Source organism: Heloderma suspectum, chromosome 5 (genome assembly GCF_057233095.1).
Source record: "Heloderma suspectum isolate Gila_16-S chromosome 5, 16-S_ref, whole genome shotgun sequence".
Taxonomy (NCBI): Eukaryota; Metazoa; Chordata; class Lepidosauria; order Squamata; family Helodermatidae; genus Heloderma; species Heloderma suspectum.
The window spans coordinates 191,645,946-191,660,686 of NC_139462.1; positions in this window are offsets into that span (position 1 = coordinate 191,645,946).

Below are 14,741 nucleotides of genomic sequence, written 5' to 3' on the forward strand. Positions count from 1 at the left end.
CTGAGCAGACATTGTATAGGATTGCACTGTTAATAATGCAAAAAGACATAATATACAGTACACTGTGCTTGTCAAATTATATTCACTTTTTAAAATGGCAACCGCTTCATTTTAAAGCCCTTTGATTTTGTCTTGACCTTTTGAATACGTGTCGATTTTTCCATAACTAATGATTCCCAGATTTTCTTTCATACCAGTTATTTAATGATGATCAAGGACTAATGTTAACAACGTTTAGTAACTGCAGCAGGCCTCAATGAATAGTAGGGAATATCATCAAATTACTATTCCACTGTTATTGTTAATAAGTGGCCCATTTAAGGGACTATCTCTAAATTGTGAACTCTCCTCTCTAAAGGAAGAACTGATATAATATAGCCATAATGAATTCCATAATGGACTTTTTCATCTAGGGCACTTGTATAGCTGCATTCTAAATAAATAAATTAATTAATAGGAGATCAGGTTGGGCAATATACAGTGGTGCAGTTATGCAATTTTAGATCCTAGACTTAATGGTCTTATGGGAGGCGGCCTTAGCCAGCCATGTGAAGCATAGATGTAACATCTCTTCTCCCCTCCCTACCATTCCATGCTTCACAACTTCTTCTGCATTCCTGATATATTGCTGGAGCAGGAGCAGGAGGCAGGAGAGATGGGATTGTTTGCCAACCCTGAGTTTTAAAAAAAGAAATACTATGAACATATGCAATATTGCATTTTAAACACACTTAAAGGTGCAATTCTATGCATGTTTAGACAGAAAAAGTCCTACAAAACTCATGCTGAGTCTGACCGAACACAGGTAAGAGCCCACTATCAAGCCTACTCTGTGGTGGTGAGGGTGGCAAAGAGACAGTTCTTTTCCACCAGCATTGCATCTTCTCAGTGTCGTCCAGCGGAGCTTTTCCGAGTGGTTCGCAGCCTGTTACATTCTGGGCCAGGGAGAGAGACGGTGGAACCCTCGGTAGCACGCTGTGACGAGTTTGCACGGCACTTTGAGGATAAAGTCGCTCAGATTCGTCATGAATTGGACACCACCATTAATGCAGTTCCATTGGTAGAGGCGTTCAGAGCACCGTCTGGTCCAGTTTTATTGGATGAGTTTCAGTTACTGAGGCCTGAGGATTCGGACAAGGTGCTTGGCCAAGTCCGATCGACCACTTGTGTGCTTGACCCTTGCTCTTCATGGCTTATTAAATCAAACAAGGAGGGGATGTCTGGCTGGGTCCAGGAGGTTATAATTCCTCCTTGAGAGAGGGAGTGGTGCCTGCTGCTTTAAAAGGCACGGTAATTAGACCACTCCTGAAAAAGCCTAACCTGGACCCAGAGGATGTTAACAATTATAGGCCAGTGGCCAATATCCCCTTCCTGGGCAAGGTGCTTGAGCGGGTGGTTGTAGGACAGCTCCAGGCACTGTTGAATGAAACGGATTATCTAGATCCATTTCAATCGGGTTTCAGGCCTGGTTTTGGAGCGGAAACTGCCTTGGTCGCCCTGTGGGATGACCTCTGCCTGGAGAGGGACAGGGGGAGTGCGACCCTGTTGATTCTCCTGGACCTCTCAGCGGCTTTCGATACCATCAACCATGGTATCCTTCTGGATAGGTTGTCTGGGTTAGGAGTTGGAGGCACTGCACTACAGTGGTTCCGCTCCTACTTGGATGGCCGATTCCAGAAGGTGGTGCTGCAGGATTATTTCTCTGTGCCATGGCGATTGTGCCATGGGGTTCCACAGGGCTCTATTTTATCCCCCATGCTGTTTAACATCTACATGAAACCGCTGGGGGAGGTTATCCGGTGGTGTGGGCTGAGGTACCATCAATATGCAGATGACACCCAGCTCTACCTCTCTTTCTCATCAAAACCAGGTGAGGCAGTGGCTGTTCTGAATCAGTGCCTGGGCATGGTAATGGACTGGATGAGGGCCAATAAACTGAAACTCAATCCAGACAAGTCGGAGGTACTGTTAGTGGGTGGTTCGTCTGCCCAGCTAGGTGATATTCAACCTGTTCTGGAGGGGGTTGCACTCCCCCTAAGGGATCAGGTTCGTAGTTTGGGGGTGCTCTTGGATCCAGGACTGTCACTTGAGGCACAGGTGAACTCAGTGGCACGGAGCACTTTTTATCAGCTTAGGCTGGTATACCAACTACGCCCTTATCTGGACAGAGATAGTCTAGCTACAGTTATCCATGTTCTGATAATTTCTCGTCTGGATTACTGCAATGTGTTATACGTGGGGCTGCCTTTGAAAACGGTCCGGAAACTTCAGCTGGTCCAAAATAGGGCAGCAAGATTGTTAACAGGGACTGGCCTGCGAGCTCATATTACGCCAGTACTTTTCCAGCTGCACTGGCTGCCAGTCCGGGCCCAATTCAAAGTGCTGGTGTTAACATTCAAAGCCCTTAACGGCTTGGGGCCAGGTTACCTGAAGGATCGCCTCCTCCCATATGTGCCTGCCCGGACCTTAAGATCAGCGTCAGCGGCCCTTCTCCGTGAGCCCCTGCCAAAGGAAGTGAGGCGGGTGGCTACTAGGAGGAGGGCTTTTTCTGCTGTGGCACCCCGGCTCTGGAATGAGCTCCCAGTGAGGTTCGCCTGGCACCTACATTGTATTCCTTTCGGCGCCAGGTGAAGACCTTTTTATTTTCCCAGCCATTTTAGCATTTTAGCTTTCTAAATTTTTATCTTTGCTGTTTTAAATCTGTATTTTAAACTCCTGCACTGCTGCTAGGTTTTATTGTGGTTGTATTGTTATATTGTGGTTTTAATGTTCTATATATTTTAAATTGTTTTATTGTGTGTTGTTTGGTTTTAATTTTTGTGAACCGCCCAGAGAGCTTCGGCTATTGGGCGGTACAGAAAATAAACAAACAAACAAACAAACAAACACAACTCCCAGCATTCCCCAGCCAGTTGCAGGACTTTTTCACTTAAATCGTAGCACTTTCATGACTGTAGGAATAAAGGAATATGCAGGAATAAAATGGAGCTTGCTTCTGCTGCCCTGATCCTAAACACATCTGCTTGGAAATAAGCACTATTTGTTGTTGTAGAAAAGGGTAAGTAAAGTATCATAGTAATATGAGCATCTGTAACAATGTACATGTCCAGTCAGCTGCCCCCAACTTTAAAACGTTATAAAAACAAGAAAGAAGGATGCTGTGGTGAGCCCCTGCATATACCTGCTAGCTGAGATGCTGTGGGTGCCCCATCACCTGCTGCTCTCTGGACAGACATTTGGGGTACCCTGGGCTGCAGGGACCCTGAACTTCAGTCCCAAAGTCCAGCCCTAGCGGCAACACTGGCAATATACAGCATCTGTACAGGTGCACCACTCCTTTGTCTTGTGCCAGCCTCTTCATGCCCATGGAATCTCTGGAAATTTGCTCATATTCACCCTTATCAGCCTGCCTGCACTTTAAGATAAGAGAGGCCTTTCTCATTTGCCCACCCATGAGACCAGTTAGGTGGGTGACCACATGTGACAGGGCCTTCTCTATAGCAGCCCCACACCTTTGGAACAAGTTGCCATCGGAGGTCCATCATGCTCCATCATTACAGGCTTTTTATAAGGCCTTGAAAACCAATTATTTTACCTTGGCCTTCTCTTGATATGATTTCTGTTGCTGGTGTTATGTTGGCTTATATTGTTTTATTGCTATTTTATTGTGTTTGTTTTTATCACTTTTGATATTTTAACTATTTTTATGTATTTTATTGCTGCAAGTCCCCTTGGGAGGGCTTCTGCCCTGAAAGGCAGCCAAGAAATATTTTAAATAAATAAACATAAATACATTTAAATAAAATAAATTTGCAAGACTCCTAAAAGATTCCTTAGCTGTGTCTCTGCCCACTCCTTGGAACAAGTTCCTTTTATGTGAAAATAACGGAGCTGCATCATGGCTCACTAATGAGTATACTAGAAAGGTCTGCACCTCTTAAGATGCTGTCTTGCCTATTGTCGATTGGAAGAAAATGTCTGGAAATTATTGTAGGGTGGCCATATGCAAAAGAAGCCAGGGCTCCTGTAACTTTAATAGTTGTGTAGAAGAGGGCATTTCAGCAGGTAAAGCCTCTTCTACACAACTGTTAAAGGTGCAGGAGTCCCCTTCTCTTGAATCTGGCCACCTCAAATCATTGGAAGACAATAAACACAATTGCACATTATGACATTTTTACAGTTGCTTTTCATAGTTGATTTGCTCTTGAGACATCATGCCTGCTTCTGATGCATGAAACCACAGAACCACAGTCAGCTGATTTCATAATTTACTTCTTCCTGTCTCTGGATAGCCAAACTAAAATGGGGGGGACCCCCAAAGCCCACCATTCTTAATTTAAACCACCTGTCCTAGATGCATGGATATAGAATAGACACTGTGGGTGTAACCCAGTTATGTTAAAATCAATTGGAGATTTGCCGTTGACTTCAACGAGAGGTTGATTGCATGCTTTATGCTGAAAAATAGCCATATATCTATATCTACGCATATACAGAGAGAGAGAGAGGGAGAGCAAACTTCATGGCTCTCCTAACCTCAATGTCAATTTTCATTAAGGAAATATATGATTATTAATACAAACAAAATGACAAAAATGTTTTATCTATTTTGAGTATTAACCTGCAGGAAAATTGAATGATTATATTTGTTCCTTGTAACTCATTCTGGGATTTTCTAAAATTGGAATGCTTTGTATAGATATTAGATACTTAATGGTGATAGAAAACAAATGGACTGGTTATAGACTGGGCTTGCACAACTTAACCCTCTCCTCCAATAAATATGTCAGGCTAGTCTTTTGTAACAACTGCCAGAAGTTTGATATCCCCTCCTCCTTTTGAGCAGAAAACATTTTCATAATGTTCTGCTTACTGTCAACATCCTCAAAGTTTCTGTGCCTATTACAGGGCCAAAACAGACATTCCTTTAAATCTGTGCTCCCCCTCCCCACATTTCCCCATTTTTATTCTAGAGTAGCTGCAGGGTCCTGAATTGGATCAGAATCCTACTGTGGGAAGTGGACTTTCAGGAACTGAATCATGCCCTCAGGACCTACTCTAGAGTAAACAAGCACAAGCTGCTAGACACAGATTTAAAATAAACCTGTGTCTAGCAGCTATGTCTCATCAAGGAAGTTTGCCTGTCAATGACTCTGTCATATTTTCCGCACCAGGCAAAGACATACTTATTTACCATGCATTTGGACATTAGTTATGGCCCAGCTGTTCATTCTAGGCTGTAAAAAGAGGGGTAGGGAGAGATTTTGGCCCTCAGTGGTGTCATGGTGCCAACATTGTTGTCTTTTCCATGCCAGGTTAAGACCTTCCTCTTTTCTCAGGCATTTGGCAGCACATGATGAGTTTTTAATTGGAACTGGATCTGTCTTTGGTTATGACTTATTATTCAAAATTGTTTTAGTTATATGTTGTTTTTGTGTATATGGTCTGTGTGTTTATGTAAATGGTTTTGAAACTTTGTATACTGTATTTTAATGTTTTAGGGAGCAATCCTATCTAGATCGATGGTTGCCTCTGACCACGGGGGTGACCGCCTATCCAGTGTAGGGCGGGAGGAGTGGTGAGGAGCAGATCTCCTCCTCGTGCTCCCGCCTGGCTTTCGCAACTAGACAGCTGATTTCGGCTGTCTAGCTGTAAGACCTTGGAGCGTGGGAAGCGGCGTCCGGAGGACACATAGGATGTGTCATACTGGATTTCCGACTTCCTTGCCCCAGGAACTCGCCGTTTTCCCCGGTCCGCGCTGTTCTTACGAACATGGAGTGCAGGGCCAATCTGGGCTGCCTGCAAGGCGGTGCAGGAGCAGGTGGGTTCTCCGGGAACTGACCTCGGAACGTTGGCTCCAAGGGCGGTTCCCAGGAACCGACCTATGCTATGGCCGTCTAGCCGCTGATTAGTGGCCATAGGATTTCACCCTTAATCTCTAAACTGCCCACAGAGCTTTGGCTAAGGGGTAGTATAGAAATGTAATGAATAATAAAATAATGTGCAGAAATTAACAGGTGCAACAGTTTTCCCATGCTAAACCTATTACATTTCTGCCCTTTGTTCCCCTGCTAACGGCAGAGTTTCTGTCAGGAGAAAAGGTGGCAGCCCTCCTTTTGCCAAGGGTGTTCCAGTGAGCATATCTCATGTGTTGAGTAGGAGAGCAAAGTTGCTTCTGTCACCCTAACGGCTATGCCCATAAGCTGAGTGTTTGATGAGTGTGATACAGTCCTTATGCAAGTAGAGCTTTTTTTACATGAGGGGAACCAGGATTGGTCCTGGATTCACCTCACATGTCAGGAGCTCATTGTGTTTACATTGGCAAGCACAGGGGGCTTGCCACAGATGCACATTATGCATTAAATAAAAGTAAAATACATCTTACCATAATAGGTAAGGTGGTGGCCAGCTCAGACTGCTATTCAAGTGCTAATTGTTGATGGCAACTTTCAAGCCCATTACTTTCCCTTCTTATTGGTCTTTCTGGTTAAACCAAGCTTGGAGTGGGCAGCCCTTCAAATAGAGGATGCCTTCAAATAGAGGACTGTGGCCCTGTAAAATAGGACACATGGCCATCCTAGATAACACAAACTATCTTTTGCTGGTGTGGAACTTCAGACCAAGTGGCAAACTACTTGCTGCTGCCAGAAACCAAACCAGAATGCGAGGGATGGAATCGCAGTGCAAAAGGGGAGGAGAAAGCGCATGAGCCCAAGATTCCTTCAAGGTTCATTCATGTAGCGGCAAGCCATGTTTTGGCGTTATGTCTGAACCATCCCAACAAAACATCACATGTTTATGTTCATGACATAATTCTTTGTTGGACATCTGAACACCAGCTCCACCCACACATCTATATTTAAGTGATGAAGGAAATTTGCAAAAAGAAATTGTGATGCAACGTTGAAAAGAGACCTCTTGAACACTGTGATTTACTTGTGGATTTTATTCCATGTTATGAATAGAGCTCCATTTTACATACAGAATGATAAAACTACTCATTTTGTAAACATGTACATGCTTTCTAGAAACTACCCTCAAGAGAACTGAATTGTGGATATTGGCCATTGATTAAAAAACCGTACAATTATTATTACTGTTAAAAAACACAGGCTGATTTACAATCAATGGGTTCAATCCAGACTTAGTCGTACTCAGAGTAGACCCAGTGAAATCAATGAGACTTAAGTTAGTCATGACAAATTTAACTCACATTGATTTCAGTGGGTCTACTCTAAGTATGACTAGGTCTGGATCTAACCCAATAATATTTAAAAACTCAAGACAACAATATTCAGACAAACTGAAAAAGGCACAGAAATTAAAATAATTTAGAAGTCACAAGAAATAGAAAGTAAGGCTACCGCCAGATTAAAAAAATCTTAATCAGTTAATCTCATGAGTTTTAATTAAGCAATTAATTAATCAATTAAATTTGCATAAATTTACATATGAGTTAAAACACAATTGATCTTAAGCAGGAAACATATTTTCTTTCTTTTTAGATGCTGCACACTTGATGTGTACTACAACACATGATCTTACTGCATTAGAAAGAGGAATGTCTCTTTTACAGCCCATGTTTACTCATATGCGAGAGCCTCATGTGGCGCAGAGTGGTAGACAGCAGTACTGCGACCGAAACTCTTCCCACGACCTGGGTTCGATCCCAGCAGAAGCTGGTTTTCAGGTAGCCGGCTCAGGTCAACTCAGCCCTCCATCCTTCCGAGGTCGGTAAAATGAGTACCCAGTTTGCTGGGGGAAAGGTAGTTAGGATTGGGGAAGGCAATGGCAAACCACCCCACTATACAGTCTGCCAGGAAAACACCGAGGAAAAACAGTGTCCCTCTAGGGCTCAGTAATGACTTGGTGCTTTGCACAAGAGGAGCCTTTCCTTTCCTTACTCATATGCACTTGATCTTAGCCAAAAGGCAAGAGAGCCAAAACATCACTGAGGTCAATGGAACTTACTCTCAAGTAAGTGTGCATTAGATTGTAGTCTTAGGTTGCAATCCTATAATTATTTACATGGAGCAAGTCCCACTGACTTCAATGGGGCTTGTTTCTGCGCAGACATGTACAGGACTACACTATTAAGGTAGTGCTTGCCATTTGAGGTTTGATAAGTACTTGTATCAAAAATGTTAAACAAATTTAAATTTCTGCCTAATTGGGGCACCTTTAAAAGTGCTTTTAAAAACCCTGAAAAGTCTAGTCAATTAATTGATTAAATGTCTTCAACAATGAAGTCTGTCAGGGAAGTTGATTCCAAAGTTGTGGTTCCACAACAAAGAAACAGAAGCATCGTCCCCGCCTCCAATGACTTCGTTATCCTGTTCATTTTTGAATGGAAATAATGGACATCAGATACAGAGTTTTTCTGGCACACAGTTTCACCAGCTATTAGTTCATATTATTTTTGACGGCATTTTTATTTCTTTTTTCTCATTGGCATCTTGCATTTATGCAGATCTTCTACCAGCTCTGAATAATAATGATTTTAATGCAGAGGGAAGAAATTGCTTAATGGTTAGATGAGATTAATCACAAACAAATCATTGAATAATAATATTTCCTTTCTCTTGACTGCTAAAATCCTACCGGGGGAGAGAAAAAAACCCTCATTCTCTATCTCTGGAGAATTATTGATGGCCACTGACTAATTATGGACAAAGAATAATATTAGTAGTCCATTACAGTCTGAGAAATATTCAAAGCATATATGACATGGGTGAGTTGATAAGTATTCTGAGCATGTTCTCCAATAATTCCCTCGTCAGAGCTACCTTGTTACTCCAACTCCCTGCAGCCAGATACTGATAATTAGTCAACTGCTGCAAATCTTTACACAAACAAATCTGCCACACATGAAGGATGATGATGTTTAGTTTAGTTGGGAAGAACCTCCCCCCCACATTAATGTATTTATGCCAGAGGCGTCCTGACTTGCAAAGTATTTTTGTCACTTATGGGGCAGGGGAGGAGGAATTACTTTTTAAACATTTAGAATACATGTACTCTGCACGCTACAAGAAAACCCTCAACTGGTATAAATTCAAATGGTGCCTTTGAAATCTGTAGAACCATGCTGATTTAAGCCAGCTGAGAATCTAGCACTTACTGAATATTTATGGGACAGTTTGCAAAAATGTAAGATTGTTAAGCTTACTCATTTTGGGTCTTTGGGGGATTTTTCTCTTTTTGCCTTGCACTTGAGAATGATTGAAAAGGTGTTTTTTTTTCTCTTTGACTTGAGGAAGCTCATCCTGACAAAGCTTATTTTCAAGGTAGTTTGACAGCCTGACTAAAAACTTGTTTGATAAGAACAGTTCCTGCTTATGTGGGTGGAAAAATAAAAACCAAAGAGTAACCTGGCACCAATAAGCTTCCCAAGAGTAGCGGTGGTGGTGGTGGTGAAAAAGAAGGCCTTCACACTTTTCCAGCCTTCCCCCAATCTGGAGTCCTTCTGGTGTGTCGGACGGCAACAACCATAATCTCCACAGGAATAATGGAAGTACAGTCTGACACATCTTCAGGGCTCCAGGTTGGGGAAGATGGTGCTATTCCATATCAAGTGCAGACCCATGTCAGCAGAAGCACGGGCAGAATGTGACATGTGAGGCTTGCTGCTCAGTCCTAAGCTCCAGCTAAGGCTGCAGTCCTACATAAAGGTACAATATTTATTTTTATTTATTTCTTTATTACATTTCTATATCACCCAATAGCCAAAGCTCTCTGGGAGGTTCACAACAATTAAAACCACAAAATGCAACACAAAACACAATACAAAATGTAAAAGCTTAAAACAATATAAAAGTACAAGCCAAAATAAAACCTAGCAACAATGCAGAGATTTAAAATACAATAACAGATTTTGAACAGCAGAGCTAAAAGACTAAAATGCCTGGGAAAATAAAAAAAAGGTCTTCACCTGGTGCTGGAAAGACCACAACATAGGCCCCAGCAAACCTCTCTGGGAAGCTCATTCGACAATCAGGGTGCCACAGCAGAAAAGGCCCTCTTGGTAGCTGCCCACCTCACTTCCTTTGGCAAAGACTCCTGGAGAAAGACCGCTGAAGATGATCTTAGGGTCTGAGCAGATACATATGAAAGGAGACGATCCTTCAGATAATCTGAAGGACCTACTGATTTCAAACCTATTGATCTCAATGGGCTTAGGCAAGACTAGCTCTACACAGAACAGGGTTACCCAATGACATCCTATTCTCAGCCCAAAGCACCATGCCCCCAGCTGCCCAGAAATAATTGTTGTTATTGTTCAGTCGTTAAGTCGTGTCCGACTCTTCGTGACCCCATGGACCACAGCACGCCAGGCCTTCCTGTCCTCTGCTCTCTCCTGGAGTGTGCTCAGGGTGAAATAATTAATCATGGCTTAATTAATCCAATCTTGGGTTCAGATGGTTCAGTTTTACAGGCCAAGCCTATACACGTTCACTCAGAAGTAAGTCCCACTGAGTGCAGTCAGGTTTACTACCCAGTCAAGTAGGTATAATGTTGCAACCACTGACCCCATTTTGAATGCCAGCGTTTAACCTTGGAACATCTTAAGTTACAACAATTTCACTGAGCATGTGCAGAGTGTCTTGACCTCCCTTATACTGATTAACCCAGTTCTTTTCAATGTTTTGAAGTGGGACCCACCTGTATACTTACAGTGGAGTGCACTCCTATGGATGTCTACTCAGAAGCAAGACCCATTAAATACAGTGGGGCTTACTCCCATGTTAGTAGGTTTGAGACTGCAGCTTCAGTCTGGTTCCAAGCAAATGTGTTTTCTTTAAGTGATTATTTATTATTAACATTTATATACCACCTTATCTGCTAAAAAGCCCCCAAGGTACTCTACAACAATTTAAAAAAATGAAACCTTAAAATGAATAAAACAAGAACAGTAAAAACTATAAAAACTTTACAACTACATGTTTTAAAAGGCTAAATCGTAAAGATGTGTCTGTAAACCCTTTCCAAAGGTCACGGGAGTGGGGGCCAATCATATTCTTGAGGGAGCACATTCCATAATATGGGGGCAACACATGCTTCATGATCAGGCCTCTGTGGGCATCGGTGCCCTCAAAAGGGCCTCTCCTGCAGATCTTAATAGGCAGGTTCATAGTGAGGCAGGCAGACCCTTCAATAGGACCTTATGAAATCATCCAGTTTACAGGTGGGTCCCATTTTGAAGTGGGACCCACCTATAAACTTACTCAACCTTTCCGGACCAGCTTGGAATCCAGGGGTGTTGAATCTCAGTTTCAAAGGCCTAATCCAGCCCTTTGGGTTCCCCAAATGACCTTCCCCCGACTGCTGATAGTTTGGTGGTTTCTTGACTTTTGGACCTTTCCCCCCCCCCCATTCTAAAAGGTTGAAATGCCTTCCCCAAGGCTGAGTTGCTGGCAGTAAGAATTTTGGGCTAAAATATGCTGGTACTTTTGGCCCTGCCCCTTTTTTGCCTTCAGTTGTAAAGCACACAACTATTCTTTCTCTTCCCCCTCCTCAGTGCCGTTCCATGCTTGACAGCTTCTTCTACACTCCTTATAATATAAGGCTTATCTGTTCGACTGTTTGCCAGCCCTGATAAATGAAATACTCTGAGCATGTGCATTTTATGCTCACTTAAAACATAGCACCATCATGACTGCAGACATAAAATGAAGTTTGCCTCTGATGCACCACTGTTCTCACCACCACTGTTATCTGGCCCAGAGTGAGGGGCAGGTAAACAAGGAAGGTGCAACAGTGAAGAGGAGAACAACTGCAGGAGGCTGATGTCAGTGGGGCCCTGTTGGGGTGTGGGCCCTTGGCAGGTGCCCAACCATGCTTACCCTTGAAGCTGGTCCTGTTAGGACTAGGAAGGAACTAGATTGGCTATCCTTGACTTGATCTAACCAACAGAGATGACTTAGTGGGTAAAGTAGCAGTTACAGGAACTCTGGGGGAAAGCGATCATGTTATACTTGAGTTCTGGGTTCTAAGGGAAGCAAAAGCCGAGCGTAGCCACACGCATACCCTGGATTTTAGGAAAGCTGATTTTAATAAACTCAGAGCAATTATAAGTAAGGTCACATGGCAAGCAACTCGAATGAGAAAAGGAGTCCAAGATGGTTGGGAGCTTTTAAAAAAGGAAATTCTCAAGGCACAATTACAAACAATTCCAACAAGAAGAAAAGGTGGAAGACAACAGAAGCCACCAATGTGGCTTCACAAAAAGCTTAGAGATGACCTGAAAACAAAAAAGAACACATATAGGAAGTGGAAAGAAGGCCAAGTAACAAAGGAAGAGTACAGGCAGGTAGCACAGAATTGCAGGGATGGCGTCAGGAAGGCTAAAGCTGAGAACAAGCTGAGGTTAGTGAGGGAAGCTAAAAGCAACAAAAAGGCTTTCTTCAGCTGCGTGCATAGTAAAAGACAGAGGAAAGAAATGGTGGTTCAGCTATTAAATAAGGACGGCAAAATGATAACAGATGACAAAAAAAAGGCAGAGGTGCTCAACTCCTACTTTGGCTCAGTCTTCTCCCAAAAGAGGGTCTATGACCCCCTAGCAAAGGCAAAGTACAGGCTGAAGGGGCAGGATTGCAGCTTGAGATCGATTGGCATATGGTCAAGGAACACCTAATTACTTTGAATGAGTTCAAATCTCCAGGGCCAGATGAAATGCACCCTAGAGTAATAAAGGAACTGGCAGAAGAACTCTCAGAACCGCTGCCTATTCTCTTTGAGAAATCATGGAGGACGGGTGAAGTGCCAGATGACTGGAGGAGGGCTAACGTTGTCCCTATCTTCAAAAAGGGTAAAAAGGAGGAACCTGGGAACTACAGACCAGTCAGTCTGACATCAGTCCCTGGGAAAATTCTGGAGCAGATGATAAAGGAATTCATCTGGAAGTACCTTGACAACAGTGCCGTGATTACTCGAAGCCAACATGGATCTGTCAAAAACAAGTCCTGCCAGACAAATCTGATCTCATTTTTTGATCAAGTAACCTCCCAGCAATGACAAATCTTGATAAAATAGTGAAGAACAGAGACATCACACTGACAACAAAGGTCAGTATAGTTCAAGCAATGGTATTCCCTGTAGTAACCTATGGCTGTGAGAGCTGGACCATAAGGAAGGCTGAGCGAAGGAAGATAGATGCTTTTGAACTGTGGTGCTGGAGGAAAATTCTGAGAGTGCTTTGGACTGCAAGAAGATCAAACCAGTCCTTACTCCAGGAAATAAAGCCAGACTGCTCACTTGAGGGAATGATCTTAAAGGCAAAACTGAAGTACTTTGGCCACATCATGAGAAGACAGGATATCCTGGAGAAGATGCTGATGCTAGGGAAAGTGGAAGGCCAAAGGAAGAGGGGCCAACCAAGTGCAAGATGGATGGATGATATTCTGGAGGTGACGGACTCGACCTTGGGGGAGCTGGGGGTGGCGATGGCCGACAGGAAGCTCTGGCGTGGGCTGGTGCATGAAGTCACGAAGAGTCGGAAGTGACTGACCGAATAAACAACAACAAAACCTCACTTGTGGACTGTGGGAATGCTGTGGACATAATATACCTCGACTTCAGCAAAGCTTTTGACAAAGTGCCCCATGATATCCTGATGAGCAAACTAGCTCAAAGTGGAGGAGGAGGTGTAGGGAATGCTGATCAAATTTGCAGATGACACAAAATTGGGCGGGATAGCTAATACTTTGGAAGACAGAAACAAAATTCAAAGTGATCTTGATAAAGTGCTGGGGAGAAAACAACAGAATGAAATTTAATAGGGATAAATGCCAAGTTCTGCACCTAGGAAAAAGAAACCAAATGCACAGTTACAAGATGAGGGATATATGGCTCAACAACATGACAAGCGAGAAGGATCTTGGAATTGTTGTCCATCACAAGCTGAATATGAGCCAGCAATGTGATGTAGCTGCAAAAAGACAAATGTTATTTTGGGCTGCAGTAATAGAAGCATAACTTCCAAATTCTGGGAAGTACTAGTTCCCCTGTACTCAGCACTGGTTAGGCCTCATCTGGAGTACTGTGTCCAATTCTGGGCACCACATTTTAAGAAGGATACAGACAAACTGGAGAGGGTTCAGAGGAGGGCAACGAAGACAATTAGGGGACTGGAAACAAAGCCCTATAAGGAGAGACTGAAAGAACTGGGCATGTTTATCCTTGAGAAGACTGAGGGGAGAGATGATAGCACTCTTCAAGTACTTGAAAGGTGGTCACAGAGAGAAAGGCCAAGATCTCTTCTCGATCATCCCAGAGCGCAGAACACGGAATAATGGGCTCAAGTTACAAGAATCCAGATTCTGGCTGAACATCAGGAAAAACTTCCTGACTGTTAGAGCAATACAACAATGGAATCAATTCCCTAGGGAGGTAGTGGGCTCTCCCACACTGGTGGCGTTCAAGACGAGGCTGGCCAGCCATCTGTCAGGGATGCTCTGACTTGGATTCCTGCATTGAGCAGGGGGTTGGACTTGATGGCCTTGTAGGCCCCTTCCAGCCCTACTATGCTATGATTCTATGTTCAAATCGCCCCTCTGCCATAAAGCTTGCTGAGTCACTCTCAGTCTAACCTACCTCACCGGGTTGTTGTGCAGATAAAATGGGCTAAGACAGGAGGGGAGAACCTTGTACACCTCCCACTCTGTGCTCCTTGGAAGAAGGGTGGGGTGAACATGTACTTAATAAAATAGGTAAGCGTGAAGGTATAGTACTCTGCATATGCT